The 12,977-nt window shown below is 49.6% G+C and overlaps 1 protein-coding gene and 1 long non-coding RNA gene across 4 annotated transcripts in view; one reads left to right on the forward strand and one right to left on the reverse strand.

Moving 5' to 3' along the window:
* MYO1D (myosin ID) overlaps window positions 1–12,977 on the reverse strand; it is a 265,335-nt gene that overhangs the window by 18,896 nt on the left and 233,462 nt on the right. The gene's annotated exons all lie outside the window — the stretch shown is intronic.
* LOC109251918 (uncharacterized) overlaps window positions 1–12,977 on the forward strand; it is a 31,700-nt gene that overhangs the window by 5,365 nt on the left and 13,358 nt on the right. Inside the window, exons 2-3 of one of the 3 annotated variants that reach the window (XR_008418781.1) lie at window positions 3,030–3,202; window positions 9,900–10,033. This is a non-coding gene — a long non-coding RNA (uncharacterized LOC109251918). Of the gene's footprint in view, window positions 1–3,029; window positions 3,203–8,364; window positions 10,034–12,977 lie in introns of those variants that run through there. The other 2 variants (XR_008418782.1, XR_008418780.1) reach the window with 2 other exon arrangements.

Below are 12,977 nucleotides of genomic sequence, written 5' to 3' on the forward strand. Positions count from 1 at the left end.
TTTGCTGCCCATCCAGGCAACTGTAACCCACGGCGAAGCATATTTGATTAGGCAGCAAGACACTGGGGATTTTTGTTCTGAGGGGAATTCAAAGAGTTTAAAACAGAAGCAACCATCTCATAAACCAACTCCAGAACCCTGAGATGAAAAGAAACAAACTGCCCACTTTCTACCACCTGTTTGAGAACAGAAGGGTTTGCATGCAGTTATGTTAGCTAAAAAATGTACCCTCGTCTCACTGCGGTACAGAAGCCTTCACCACACGAATGCTTTTGATGGAAAATCTGCCCCCTGCTCTGATACACCCTTTCATGCTGGTAATAACAGAGGCGAAGCAGGCCTTTCTATCAATATGTTCCGCACACTTCTTAGCAGCTCTGGTTTTTCTATTCTGCATTTGCTATTTTAAGCGAGTACATAATGCATCAATTTTCAGACTCTTACTCAACGCCACTGCTATAGAACTGAGAACTCAGTAATCTTGTCAGGCAGCACAGAACAATATTCCAACAGATGAAACATTCCATGCAGCCTTATTTCCCTTTTCCTGGGATGGGGCATCTATTTCTGGCCCTGTAATGAGAGAGGAACCAGTGGCGGTGGTCCAGTCCTTCTTGTTCAGGAATCCCACATCACAGAAACCACTCACCATGCTGTTGCTGGAAGACACATCAAAAGCCCCATGGGGTCTCAAGTCTATGCGACTGCTCTCTTACTTTTTAAGTTCCCAGAAATGGGTTGTATGGATCCAGGCTGGAGCATGCTGGCTGGAAATGGGAATGTGGGCTCTCTTAAGCCACATCTGAGCTTTTCCTGCCTGCCATGAAGAGTTCCAGTTCTCTCCATGATCACTAACTAAAGAGCCCAAGACTAACCTTGATTTCCCTGCCACCCAGTCTCCTAAGAGAGTTCAACGGGAAGTGCCCCCAGGTGGCTGCTAGCCAAATTTGCCTTGACCTCGAGCGTAGGCACACCTCTAGTTGAAAGTCAGTTGCATCTAATATCTTGGTGGGCAGTGTGTGTACAGTGTGTGTACTGTGTGTGTACAGCCTTAGTGGCCTTATTTACTGCCTGCGGGGTCACCTGGGAGAGAGGACAGAACAATCCACCTCTACCCCTGTTGGCTCACAAATGGGTTAGTCACACTTTCCAAAGATCTACTCTGGCTGGTACAATGGGCTGAGGCATTCCTACCAACGTTCCTCCAGTGTTTATCTCCTGACAATTAAAAATGGCACAACAAATTAGATTGCGTGAGTGCCCGAGTGATTCTGCTGAAAAATGAACAATTCCATAATAACCCTATACCACTGCTTTCTGTCTAAAGAACGATTTCATAGCATCAAATGATTCAGCCATCCCGATGGGGACCTTGCATTACTGGCTCAACTTCATTAGCATGAAAACAAGCAAACCACATGCACTCTTCCTCTGGGGCTGGAAGTCAGACACCCTGAGCAATATTTAGGTCACTGCTGCCCGGGCAAGTCTGAAAAATGGTTCGTGCCCTGGATAGATAGTTACATATTTGTTTTAAACGACTATCGCAGAAGGGGACCCACAGGCTTTTTAAGGCAAAGAGAGGGAGAGGTTCCACGAGCAGGACTGAAACAACCCGAAGTGGGCTAAAGCAAATAATCTCTTTGTCCAGGGTAAAGTGTATTGGCATCAGCTTATTGGCCGAAATAGAATCTCTGGGTTTGGTGAGCAAAGTGTCCCCACTTCCTCTGAGAAGCCCACAGAGCAATGATTCGTAACCTTGACTGTGCACCATGACTAGAGAAGCACTTGCAAAACAGGGCCCTGATAGTGGTCAGGCTCCACTCCTACAGACTGACTCATTTGGTGTGTGTGTGGCCCCCGGACGTTGGTGCTGTTAAGCCCCAGGTGGCTTCCTGAGCCACACCGTACTGCAGATCACCAGAGCTTCCAGAATGACTGGAAGAAGAGCTGGCCCTGACCTGCCTCAGACAACTGCTCCAATCAGCTGCTTGGGAACTGCTTTGGCAAATGACAGGGTTCCCTTTATATACAGTTTAACTGATTCATCAAGTTCCTTATTGTGATGCATTTCAATTACACAAGAATTATTTGGAGCAAGTATGTTATAGAGCTATTTGATACAGGAGGGGTTGAGCCTCTGAGAGGTCACAAAGCAGGGCGCCTGGGTGGCTCAGTTGGTCAGGCATCCAACTTCGGCTCAGGTCACGATCTCATGGTTCGTGAGTTTGAGTCCCGCATCAGGTTCTGTGCTGACAGCTCAGGGCCTGGAGCCTACTTGGGATTCTGTGTCTCCCCCTCTCTCTGCCCCTCTTGTCATGCTCTGTGTCTCTCAAGAATAAACATTAAAAAAATAAAAATTTTTTGAAAGGTCACTAAACTTGGAGGAGGGCCGTAGAGATAAGCACCCTGCCAACCCCCTGGCCCCATCACTCTGTCAGTACCCTCCCATCCACTTCTCTTCACCTCTGTATTCAACAGGTACATACTAAGTGCTGACTGCATGCCAGCCCCTGAAGACCCAGTGGTGTGTAAGACAGGTCTTGCTTCTGCCCCGCCCCCCCCCCCCCCCCCAAGCTTACAGTTTGGTGTGGAGACTTACATAAACATGACTTACACACTCATTTCCATTTAGCCAGGATTCTGGGAAAAGCACTGAACATAAACAGTACAGGGTGCTATGGAATCACATAGATCTACTCTGGGGGAAATGAGGAAATGCATTCTTGAGGAAGTGATGTTAAATTTTAATATCATGCTTTGTTTTAAAAAGTGAATAATAAATGCACATGGTCTAACACCCACAGGTACGAGGGTATATGTAGGGAAAGCAAGTTCGCCTTCTACCCTGTCCTCTGGCCTCTTGGCCCCCTCCCTACAGGCACCTGCACTTCCACTTTGCCATCAGTGGTCCAGACAACTTTCTGTGTGACTATATAGGATAAATTCACTTATTTATCAGCGGGTGACTTTAAAGCTGAAATCTCAGCCATACCCATCCTCAAGAATGCCTTTTATTTCTGATGTAGGAATGATGGCAATGGGGCCATGGTATGCTGAGGAAACCAGAGGATACTAGAGAGCCACTGACTCAGGGCCATGACAAGAGCGGTCCCGGCTTTGGGCTGTTAATCAGTGTTTCATCACTTAAATGCTGAGTGTGACTTTCAGAACATGGAAAAGGTCGTTTCAATGCCTACAGGTAAACCAAATGCCTACTTATGTGTTGGATAGATACAGCTAGTATCTAGAAGCTGTTTCTTTAGACCACGCTGTATCACAAATGTTTTTTGTATGATTATCACTTTTTCTTGTAAAGAAGAGGGCATCAGCTAGAACATAAGACAATCTGACGTGTTAAGCTGTGCCCTCCACTAGAGCTGCTCTGTTGCCCCAGGACACAGGTGGAGAACAGAAGGGTTTATGGGTTGGGGGTCATTACCGTGGCCTCAGCACCCTTAATTACCAGGTGACCCTGAATGCTAACAGCAGCACAGCACATTTTGGTACACGCTGCCAAGCCAAAGAGCCCAAGCCCTGGACGTCCTGATCTGGGGGCAGCAACCTCACCTAGATGAGGAACTCGTAGTGGATGAGCTCTCTGAGGCCCAGATGCAGTGAGTTTGCAGGACTTTCAGGTCCGAGTCACTGGGGTGGGGGGTGGGGGGCAAAGTAGGCAGCACCTGACCTCCTTTGTCTGTCCTGTGCTCCGGTGGCCAGAGAGGGAGGGCCACGGCCACAGGGACAAGGAGCCACGGATGGGCGTCCAGGTGAGAAAGACCAGCTCCTGTTCTCCTGATCCCCTTTTGAAAAGACTGGTTTCAAGTGAGGCATTAAGGTTTCCAAGATTAGCAAAGGGGCGCGTGTGGACCGGCCCAGTTCCCCCCGGCCCCCTCCCCCCACCCCCATACCTGCAGCGGGAGGGTGGGGGGCAAGGCGACAAAGGCGAGGGGGAGGGTGAAGGAGGAGGGGGTTGGGACGGAGGTGGGGGCGCAGGCGGCGAGCGAGACAAAGAGAACCCGCAGAGCCCAGGGTGGGCTGCGGCGGGGGAGGCGGGCCCGCAGAGGCTGCTGCTTTTAGCTCCGCCGCTCCCCTGGTCGCCATGGCGACGCGCGCATTAGCGATTCCCTCTGACATTGACAGGCCGCCGCCGCTGCCGGCCTGGGGCGGGGGTGCTGCGGGTGGAAAATGTGTGCTCACACACACGCACGCCCACCGAGGAGGCCCGGCAGCGCCAGCTCCTTCCAGACTGTAGTTTAATGCATCATTTATGCACCCCCCCCCCATCCACCCTCCCCCCTTCCGGCTGTTTTTATTTGTTTGTCTTTCTAGAGAAGGTGATGATTTGGGGCTTAGCTCATCTGCTGGCACACTGAGCTCACTGGGTGGCTGAAAGGGAATGGGGATATGGATTTGGGTCAGCTAACAGGGTGTGATTGGTTTAAGGCAAGAACACTAAGAAATGGGGTATCTGGGCGAGTTGCAGGCTCTTTTGTTTTTCTCCTTTACACCAGGCATATATATTGGCCAGAAATGCTTAAAAGCGGCGGGGGGGGGGGGGGGGGGGGGGGAGGAGAAAGGGCTACCCCTGCAGACATGTGAAATAGGATTAGTGGAAACCCTGAAGACTGAGGCCGCAAGAATCATCCTGCAGCCGTTTGCCACACATGACAATTTTCCTGCTCAGATTCCTGCTCCAGAAAATCAGTCTGTTTTTTGTTTTTTTTTTTTCTTTTTTGGTACTTGGAGCCCAACCTCATGCTATTATCTCTCAGACTGTATTTCTGCACGAGCAGGGAGAGACTTGTGAAACTACCCTTTGAGGGCAGAAACTCACCATCTCTGTAACTGCTGAGCCCATGATGGGACACTAGCCGAGGGGGATGGCCTGGGCTCAAATGAAGTCTCTAGAGAGGACTTCCCAAGGTCAGCCTCCCGAATGCAATAGGGACTGAGCCCAGAAACATCCTGTTAGCACAGATGCCTCCCTTTGAACTCAAACAAAGACCAAGGGGTGTGGTTGGGAAGTTTCTGAAAACTCAGCGAATAGCAAAAACGTGGGCAGGAACACATGCCTTTTTAATCCACCAGGCGAAGTCTCCCCTTTATGACACATCTTGCCTGGGTCTGGAGCATCACACTTTGTAAGATATTAAAGAGGCATGTTGATGAATAACAGGCGTGTGATGGGGTGGTGTGGGTTGGCAGGAGCTGGCTCCCAGCAGCTCTGCTCTCAGCTGCCGTGGCCAGGACTGTGGCATTCCCAGGGATGAGAGCACACCGAATCTGACCGGAGTGCCATTTCCTGACCAACAGAACTGGCTCTGTCTGGCTAGACAGGTGCTGTGTCCATTCCAAGAGTCCTCTGTGTTCTGTGCTAATCTTGGAAGTCACTCTGGGATCCCAGGGTAAGGAAGGATTCTCAACCAGGCCTTGCCATAGCCACCGACAGAAAAACTGAATAAAAGCAATAAATGTGGGGGTGCATGGGAGGTTCGGTCCGTTAAGCATCCGACTCTTGATTTTGGCTCAGGTTATGATCTCCCAATTCGTGAGATCGAGCCCCGCATCGGGCTGTGCGCTGACGGTGCGGAGCCTGCTTAAGATTCTGTCTCTACCTCTCTCCCCACTTCCCCTCACACTCGTGCACGAGCACATGCGTTCTCTCTCTCAAAATAAATAAACTTAAAATCAAACTAATGCGAACTGCTCTTATGCCTGCATTCCAGAACTCTAACCTTCCTGTATTCAAAGATGACTGGCAAGGCGACGTTCGTCTTCCTTGCAGGTGGAATGATGGAGGTGGAACAGGGGACAGAAGGACGAAGAAGCTAAGAACACGGGGGCAGGGAATTAGCCCCTTTGTCTGGCATTTCCTGACCAGTACGACTGGGGAAAGCCTACAGACAACACACTACCTTTCTACACGTTGACCTAAAAGACCAAACCTCAATTCTGGAAGCTCAGAATTCTAGAAGTGGGCCTTGAGAAATGATCTGACCTTGAGTTGTACTTTAAGCACAGAAACATCTCAAACATTCTGGCCAGAGGCTATTTATTTCCTGAAGACCTCTCCCTGAGGGACAGATGGCCTGTGCCTCCCTCTGGTATTACTGGATCCTGACAGCAAAGTTCTTCTAAACCATGACAACCAACCTACTCCTTGGAAACACACCTAAAATAGGGACAAGGCCCAAGCGATATACAGCATTTCTGTAGTCTGGAATGAGCGTTATGACAGTGACATTAAAGCAGTTTTCCTTTAGAGGCTGACTCTGTGTGATAAAGGCCCACGAATTCCCACACAATCAAGAACAAACTGAGAAGGAGTCTGAGGAAGTGAAAGAGGAATTTTCAATGCCTCACAGAAGCCGCTTCTATGTTTGGGAGGCAGAGCTTGAAGGAATACTTAAATATACATCATAAGTAGTGAAATGAGTGGCCAAAAATTTAAAATGATTTGGGGAAACGTGAATTTGCAGAGATATGGGTGGTGAGGACTTCTTTGTCCACAGAACCCTAACCAGTCGCCCTCGATGAAATCCCGGTTTCCCTGAAATATTCCACATATTCATGTCTAATAAAAGGTACATATCCTCCATGAACAAATAATTTTATGTTCTGTGGTTAAAGGACATGTTAATTTAAAGTGGTATCTGGGGCTCCTGGGTGTTTCAGTCGGTTAAGCATCTGACTTCAGCTCAGATCATGATCTCGCTGTTTGTGGGTTCAAGCCCTGCGTCGGGCTCTGGGCGGACAGCTCGGAGCCTGGAGCCTGCTTCAGACTCCGTGTCTCCCTCTCTCTTTGCCCCTCCCCTGCTCATGCTCTGTCTCTCTCTCTTTCAAAAATAAATAAAACATTAAAAAAATTTTTAAATGGTATCAAATACATTATCTTCACAGGGCATCACCCACTTTTTGTCTTGACTCCCATCCCACATGGAAGGCGTGATTTTGTCTCCTAATGGTGAGCAGAAACCACCAGACCTATGGACCTTTTGGTTTCCCGTTGGAAACCAGAAGGAAAGAGTTCTGTCCCAAACTACCCTCATTTCCTGGAGGCCTTTCAAATGTCTGATGTGAAGATGAGTTAAAGCATTACGGGGTTTGGAGGGGACATCTGAGAACATACCTGCAGGTGAGACCCCGTTTCCCAAACTGACAGCAGACTCCCAAGGGAATGGGGCACAGAGCAAGATGTGAGGCCGAGACGGGGAGGGACAGGGGGAGGACGGGACGACCCGGTACAAAGTCGGTGTGAGGCTAAGGGGCAGTGTGAGGATGCTAAGGATAGGGAGACCCAGGAGAAACCCGAGCAGGGGTGCAGAGCTCCAAAGCCAAGTCCGATTTATGCTTTGCGGCTGAGGGGGTCCGGCTTCACCTGTGTGTTCCACTGAGCAACATCACACCACTTGATGTCCTCACTCTCTCGGGGTCCCCCGAGCCTCCTGGACAACAGCCGGCCCTCACACCACGTCCCCTGCCCACACGCTGCATGTGAGAAGGATGGCCCGGAAGAGAAGGAAGGGAAAGAGCAGGCAGGACCGCAGGGGAGAGAGGGGGTGAGCACAGGGGTGGACCCCTGTTATACTCTTGCAACTTCATTTTACAGACAAGGAACCAGGTGCAGGGGGATGGTGAATTGTGCACGATCACGGAGGTGGTGAGTGGTGAAAGCGAAACCCTCACCCGGGCTTCTGCTCTCTGATTTGGCACCCATTCATCCAGTCTCTGGGAGGAAAAGGAAGCACCGGGTCTCACCAATAACGAAAGGGCGAGATAAATGCAAATCAAATGCAGAAAAACTCTCCACAGGAAACTGAGGAGTCTCTAAAAAACCAGCCCATTTAGCCTCTGTGACAAATAACGGAACTGGGGCAACTGAGTGTCCACACTGCCAGGCAGGGTGCCCTGGGCAAATTTCTACACCTCTCCAAACACACGCTTCCTTGGTCATGGAATGGGGATCACAGTCGTATTGCCCTCATCCAGATTTTGTGAAGATCAAAGAGTCATGAGCCATGGCAAAGAGCTTTCTTAGCACAGCGCCTGCAGCCTAAGCACTATTATGATTACTACAGGGCTGCTACAATCGGGGATAAACCCGTTTCCTTACTGGAAAAGGCCATAAAAAAAGTCTGCTGGTGCTTTTCTATGCATGGGAAAGTATATCTATTGTTTGGGGACGGGGGCACTAAATGGGTATTTTTTTAAAATTCCCAATAATAATAATAATAATAATGATAAAAGCATCCTTTTGCTTTTGTCTTGGTGGAGCATGCTTCCTTCTGACATCAACTTTTTCTTCTACTGGGGAGAAAGTCCCAGTCTCAATTTCACAACTAAAAAAAAAGGGGTTTCTTAGGAAAGTGTCATAAACACCTCCACCCTAACGGGCTGAGACTATGATGGAAACCACGAAGAAGTGACTTACTTCTGTATTTCATGACTTTTGTTTTCCTTAGGAAGTCACCTGGACCTGGATTACAGCTGAGAAGAGGAACTCTTAGTCTGAAAGAGCTCAGACGTCAACGTGTTTTTTCCTCCATCTGTAAAATGGGTACAATGAGGTTCACGCAATTTGTTCGAGTGGGGAACTGCAAGTTCCCGGTGTTATGTCCTCGGCTCCTGGGGTGATACACCTCTGATCACTGATCCAATGGCCCAAAGACAAATCTCCCTCCCTCTCTCCCTCATTTCTGTGGCTATCTCATTCAGAAACCCAGCTCCTCAAGAATTTTACATTCCTGGTTATTTTTAGACTCATTTAGTTTGTTCAGACACGGTCACCACATGGCATGCAGCTGTGGAAAGCAGCTGCTGTGGTTTGATTTCTAGTCAATATTACTTGACATTTCTTGTCAGGTGATTTCTAAAATTTCTTTCTTTTTTTTTTTTTTTTTCCTGGGGGATCTCAAGACTTTTCCCCCTGGATTTTGAGGTGCAACATCACAGCTGTGCATCTGAGAGCCTGCTCCAGGCTGGGGATGGGGCCAGAATCCTGCTAGAAAGGAAGATTTCTTTCTATTCTCAGGACCCAAACTTCTCAGCCCCAGAACACTCAGGTCCTGACAGCTTCCTGAAGACCCTCCTCTCAGTTTTGTGCTTTGAGTGAGGGGCTGCTGTCTCCTGGTCTCAGGAAGAAAGGAGGAAGGGTGAGGCAGGTAGCTGGCCTGCCAGGAGCCTACCTCAGTGACAATAGCTACCATGTACCAGAGGCTGGGTCACTCCGCTGAGGGGAAAGCCGGACCGGATTGGCTGCAGGCTTCCTCCTGCTCCCCCTTAACAGCTTTTCTCCCCGACAGGTGCTTACCTGCCTTTCTCTGGCTCATTCAGCCATCAGTCTCTTGGCTCAGCCCATACACCCATCCACCACGATGCTTTTGCCTTTAGGAGTTTTGCACATTCTGTTCCCACCTGGAAGACTCTGGGTTCTTTTTCCGGACCAACGCTATTTCTCATTTGATTCTCAACATCAGCATCCCTTGGGGAGCCTCTCCCGATCCTCTAAGACAGGGTTAACTCTCTCTTTGAGGCACTTAACACCTCGGACTGTAATATTTTTCTTACAAACAGGCCTGTTTATTCCTCCAGTCTCCCCACTAGACTCTAAACTCCTGGGTGGGCTCAGGTCTTGTCCACAGTTGCACCCCCACTTCCCAGCCCAGCGTCCGGCCTGGCATACAGCAGGTGCCTGGCAAATATGTGCTGAATAATGTTCCAGGCTCACCAAGAACTCCCTCCTCCTTTTCTCCCCCCACCTGATGTATTTTTTAGACTGTGTCGAATTCTTTGTTCTTCAAATCACTTCTGTAATAAGCTTTCTATTTTATCACGGCATCTATTTAAGTCAAGTCCTTTGTCAGTTCTGAGTTTGACAAAAATCTTCAATTGTGCAGGTACGGACAAAAACGTGACGCCGTGTCTGACACATAAACGAGAAGTGAAAATCGTGGCTGGATAACCTGAAAACAGCTAGCGACATCTGTATCCTGGCCATCCTTCCTCATGAAGCCTTCTTTTTTGTGGGCTGGTAAGTTTTGACCCTTGTTTTTAAGGTGCGGTTATTCTCGACAAGGAGACAGCATAGGTTTCCAACTAGGAGACAGTTCTCTCAAGAGAGTCCTTCTTACAGTGGAGGAAGTTTTCAGTTACATACGGTCTCCACTCGCGTCCCTTCTCCCCACCCAACCGTGTGCTTTAGGCAGACAGGAACGAACGCACGAGCCACGGTTATCGGCGGTTACCTTCAGCAGCACTGCCAGCTTCTCCACAACTACTTTGTGCGAGATGATGTTCCCCAGCCCTCACTGCTGCGAGGCGTGTGGAGGTGGGAGCGCACACAGCGTGTACCACAGCGGCACAGCCCTCTTCTAACCGCAGCTCAGCAAATTCAACGCTGGGCCGCAACAACGGCCAGAGGGACGGGGTCCCCGCACACACAGGGCTTCGGAGTGGCCCCAACGGCATCTGAAGCCGGGCCTGGTGCTACCAAAGCAGCCCCGGGTCCTGGCAAGAGGACCGGAAGGGAGGGGACATGCGGACGTCCGAGGGCCGTGCGCAAGGAGGCAAACGTCACGGAGTGTCCAGCCTGCTGGGGACACTGCCGGGCACCATGGACTATAAGCCGAGGGTCCGCCTTCTGTCCTCGGTGACTTTACGGTCTAGAAATATTGACAGGAAGGCAGAGGCAAGACATTTTGCACAGCAGTCGAGGCTAAGCAGATGCGAAACAACCTGATTCTTGTGGCAACAGCACTGGCCTGGGCGGGATCTACCCCGCTTAAGGCTTATACCTCTCCTGCCCTGGCCCCGGCCGATGTTTGTGGGGAAGAAGGGCTCGCCTGACTGGAGGAGAAGCAGGATACCAAGGACCCTGTTGCTACCGCAGGTGGCAGAGAGTGTCTGGGTGACATGTGCTAAGAAGCTGGTCCCCTCAGATTAAGGAAGTCAAAAGGGAGAGGAGCTGGCCCGTATAAAAAACTTGGGGACACGTGTCTGGAAATGATGGGGATGGGTGGTATGGCAGGCTGAGTAGCGGCCCCGCAAAAGGTATCCACATCCGATTCCCTGGAACCTGAGAATGTTACCTCACACTGCAAAACAGGACACTGCAGATGTGATTACATAAGGCTCTTGAGATGGGGAAGTTATCCAGGATGATCCAGGTGTGCCCTAAATGCCATTGCAAATGTCCTTGTAAGAGAAGCAGAGGGAGATCTGACACGGACAGAAGAGAGAAGGCCACGTGATTGCGGAGGCAGAGATGGGAGCGATGTGGCCACGAGCCAAGGGATGCCGGCAGCCCCAGCAGCTGGAGGAAGCTTGGAATGGATTCTCCCCTAGGGACTCTGGAGGGAGCTCTGTCCTGTGGACACTCTGATCTGAGGTCAAAATCATTTCAGTGATAACGACTTTCAACTGCTGGCCTTCAGAAAGGTGACAAAACAATTTCTGTTGTTTAAGTCACGAAGTCTGTGGTCACGTCTTATAGCAGCAATGAGAAACTTAAGATACAGTTTAGATGTGCCACTTGATGAAGCTTCTGATTCAGTTCCCACAGGCATCGTATGCTGGGACCAGTAAGAGAGAGGGACAATCATTTCCTATTATCATATTCACTATGTAGAGCCAGCATCAAAATTCTGCACACATTCACACGCACACGCACGCACACACATGTGCACATACGCGCATACCCCTCTCCTGGATTTGAATCAGCAACTGCTCTCATCCAGCTTTGCAGTGTTAGGTCGTTTCTGAGAGGAATTCATAGTAAATTGGAACAGGTCGCTGTGAACTGAGAAAAAGAATCATGAAGCAATCGCGGAGTCAGGGGTGGGGGTGGGGTGGTGCTCCCAGAAGGCATCATGGACGCACAGTGGAGACAAGAGTGGGAAGCAGAAGGCAAGGACTCACTTTAGAGGAGCAAGCAGGCTGGACAGAGGGAGCACCGCCGCCCCCCCCCCCCCCCCCCCCCAAGAAAAAGGAAAAGAGAAGGACTTCTTTTGCAGTTCTAAGAAGATGCTCTGTCAAGGAGAATATAGGGATAAAGGAATGCCTGATGAGTTTTCTTTCTATCTTGAAACTCTTTTGTAGGGATAAGTGTTATAACCTTGGGAAATGGGATTTACTTGAAAAAGAGGAATATGGGGACATTGTGGAGCGCGCTGTGTGAATGTGGCCAGGACAGTGTGGTGGGAGGGGGTGCTGCCTTTTGGTTGGGGGGGCAACTTTGGGCTCCTGCTGCATTTTAAAGGCGGGAGGTAGGTGCCTTTAGCTTAAGGAATGATTTTGGGTTTGGGATGCTGAGGTGTTTCTGTGGTCCTTGTGAGGGAAGATACAGAAGGGGCACAGGGGGTGAGAAATCCCCCGGGTTGAGAGAAGAATACCCTGTCTGTAGTTGTGGCACCATTCCAAGAGGCTCTCCAGAGACAAGGCTCCTAACTATAGAACAGGTCCTATGCCATCTTCTGTCACATCAGCAAGCTTGGGGAACCAAGCAGCCTTCTCACTGCACGCTGGCTCCACAATGTCAAGAGCTCTCCGATGTACCTACATTTCAACAATAGCGTCTGGAGTCCCTAATTCATTACTGGTCAGCATCACCTAGTGAACATTCACAGTATCCACAGCACTGGAGGTTCGTGAGGGTTTGCAGGAAAAGTGGATGGCACAGGTCTCTGTTCTCCGGGAAGAAACAGACAAATACAAGTAAATCCAAACCCAAATGAAAACACAGGTGACAGGTGTCTCAGGTGCTGACACCAAGAGGAAGTAGCAAAGAACCCAGAGGATCTGTATTCACCGCGCCCCCATTTATACTGTATCTGTGGTCTTGAAGAGTCACAGAACTGCTTTAAGTCTTTCTAGCCATCTGTAAAATGGGTTTACTAGAATAACAAATGGCTCAGGTTGTTAAAAGAGCTAAATGAGATAATGAATACAAAAGCCGTCTATTTATTTGATTTTATTTT

This window comes from Panthera pardus, unplaced genomic scaffold (assembly GCF_024362965.1).
Source record: "Panthera pardus isolate Hobbes unplaced genomic scaffold, ASM2436296v1 HiC_scaffold_3, whole genome shotgun sequence".
Taxonomy (NCBI): domain Eukaryota; kingdom Metazoa; phylum Chordata; class Mammalia; order Carnivora; family Felidae; genus Panthera; species Panthera pardus.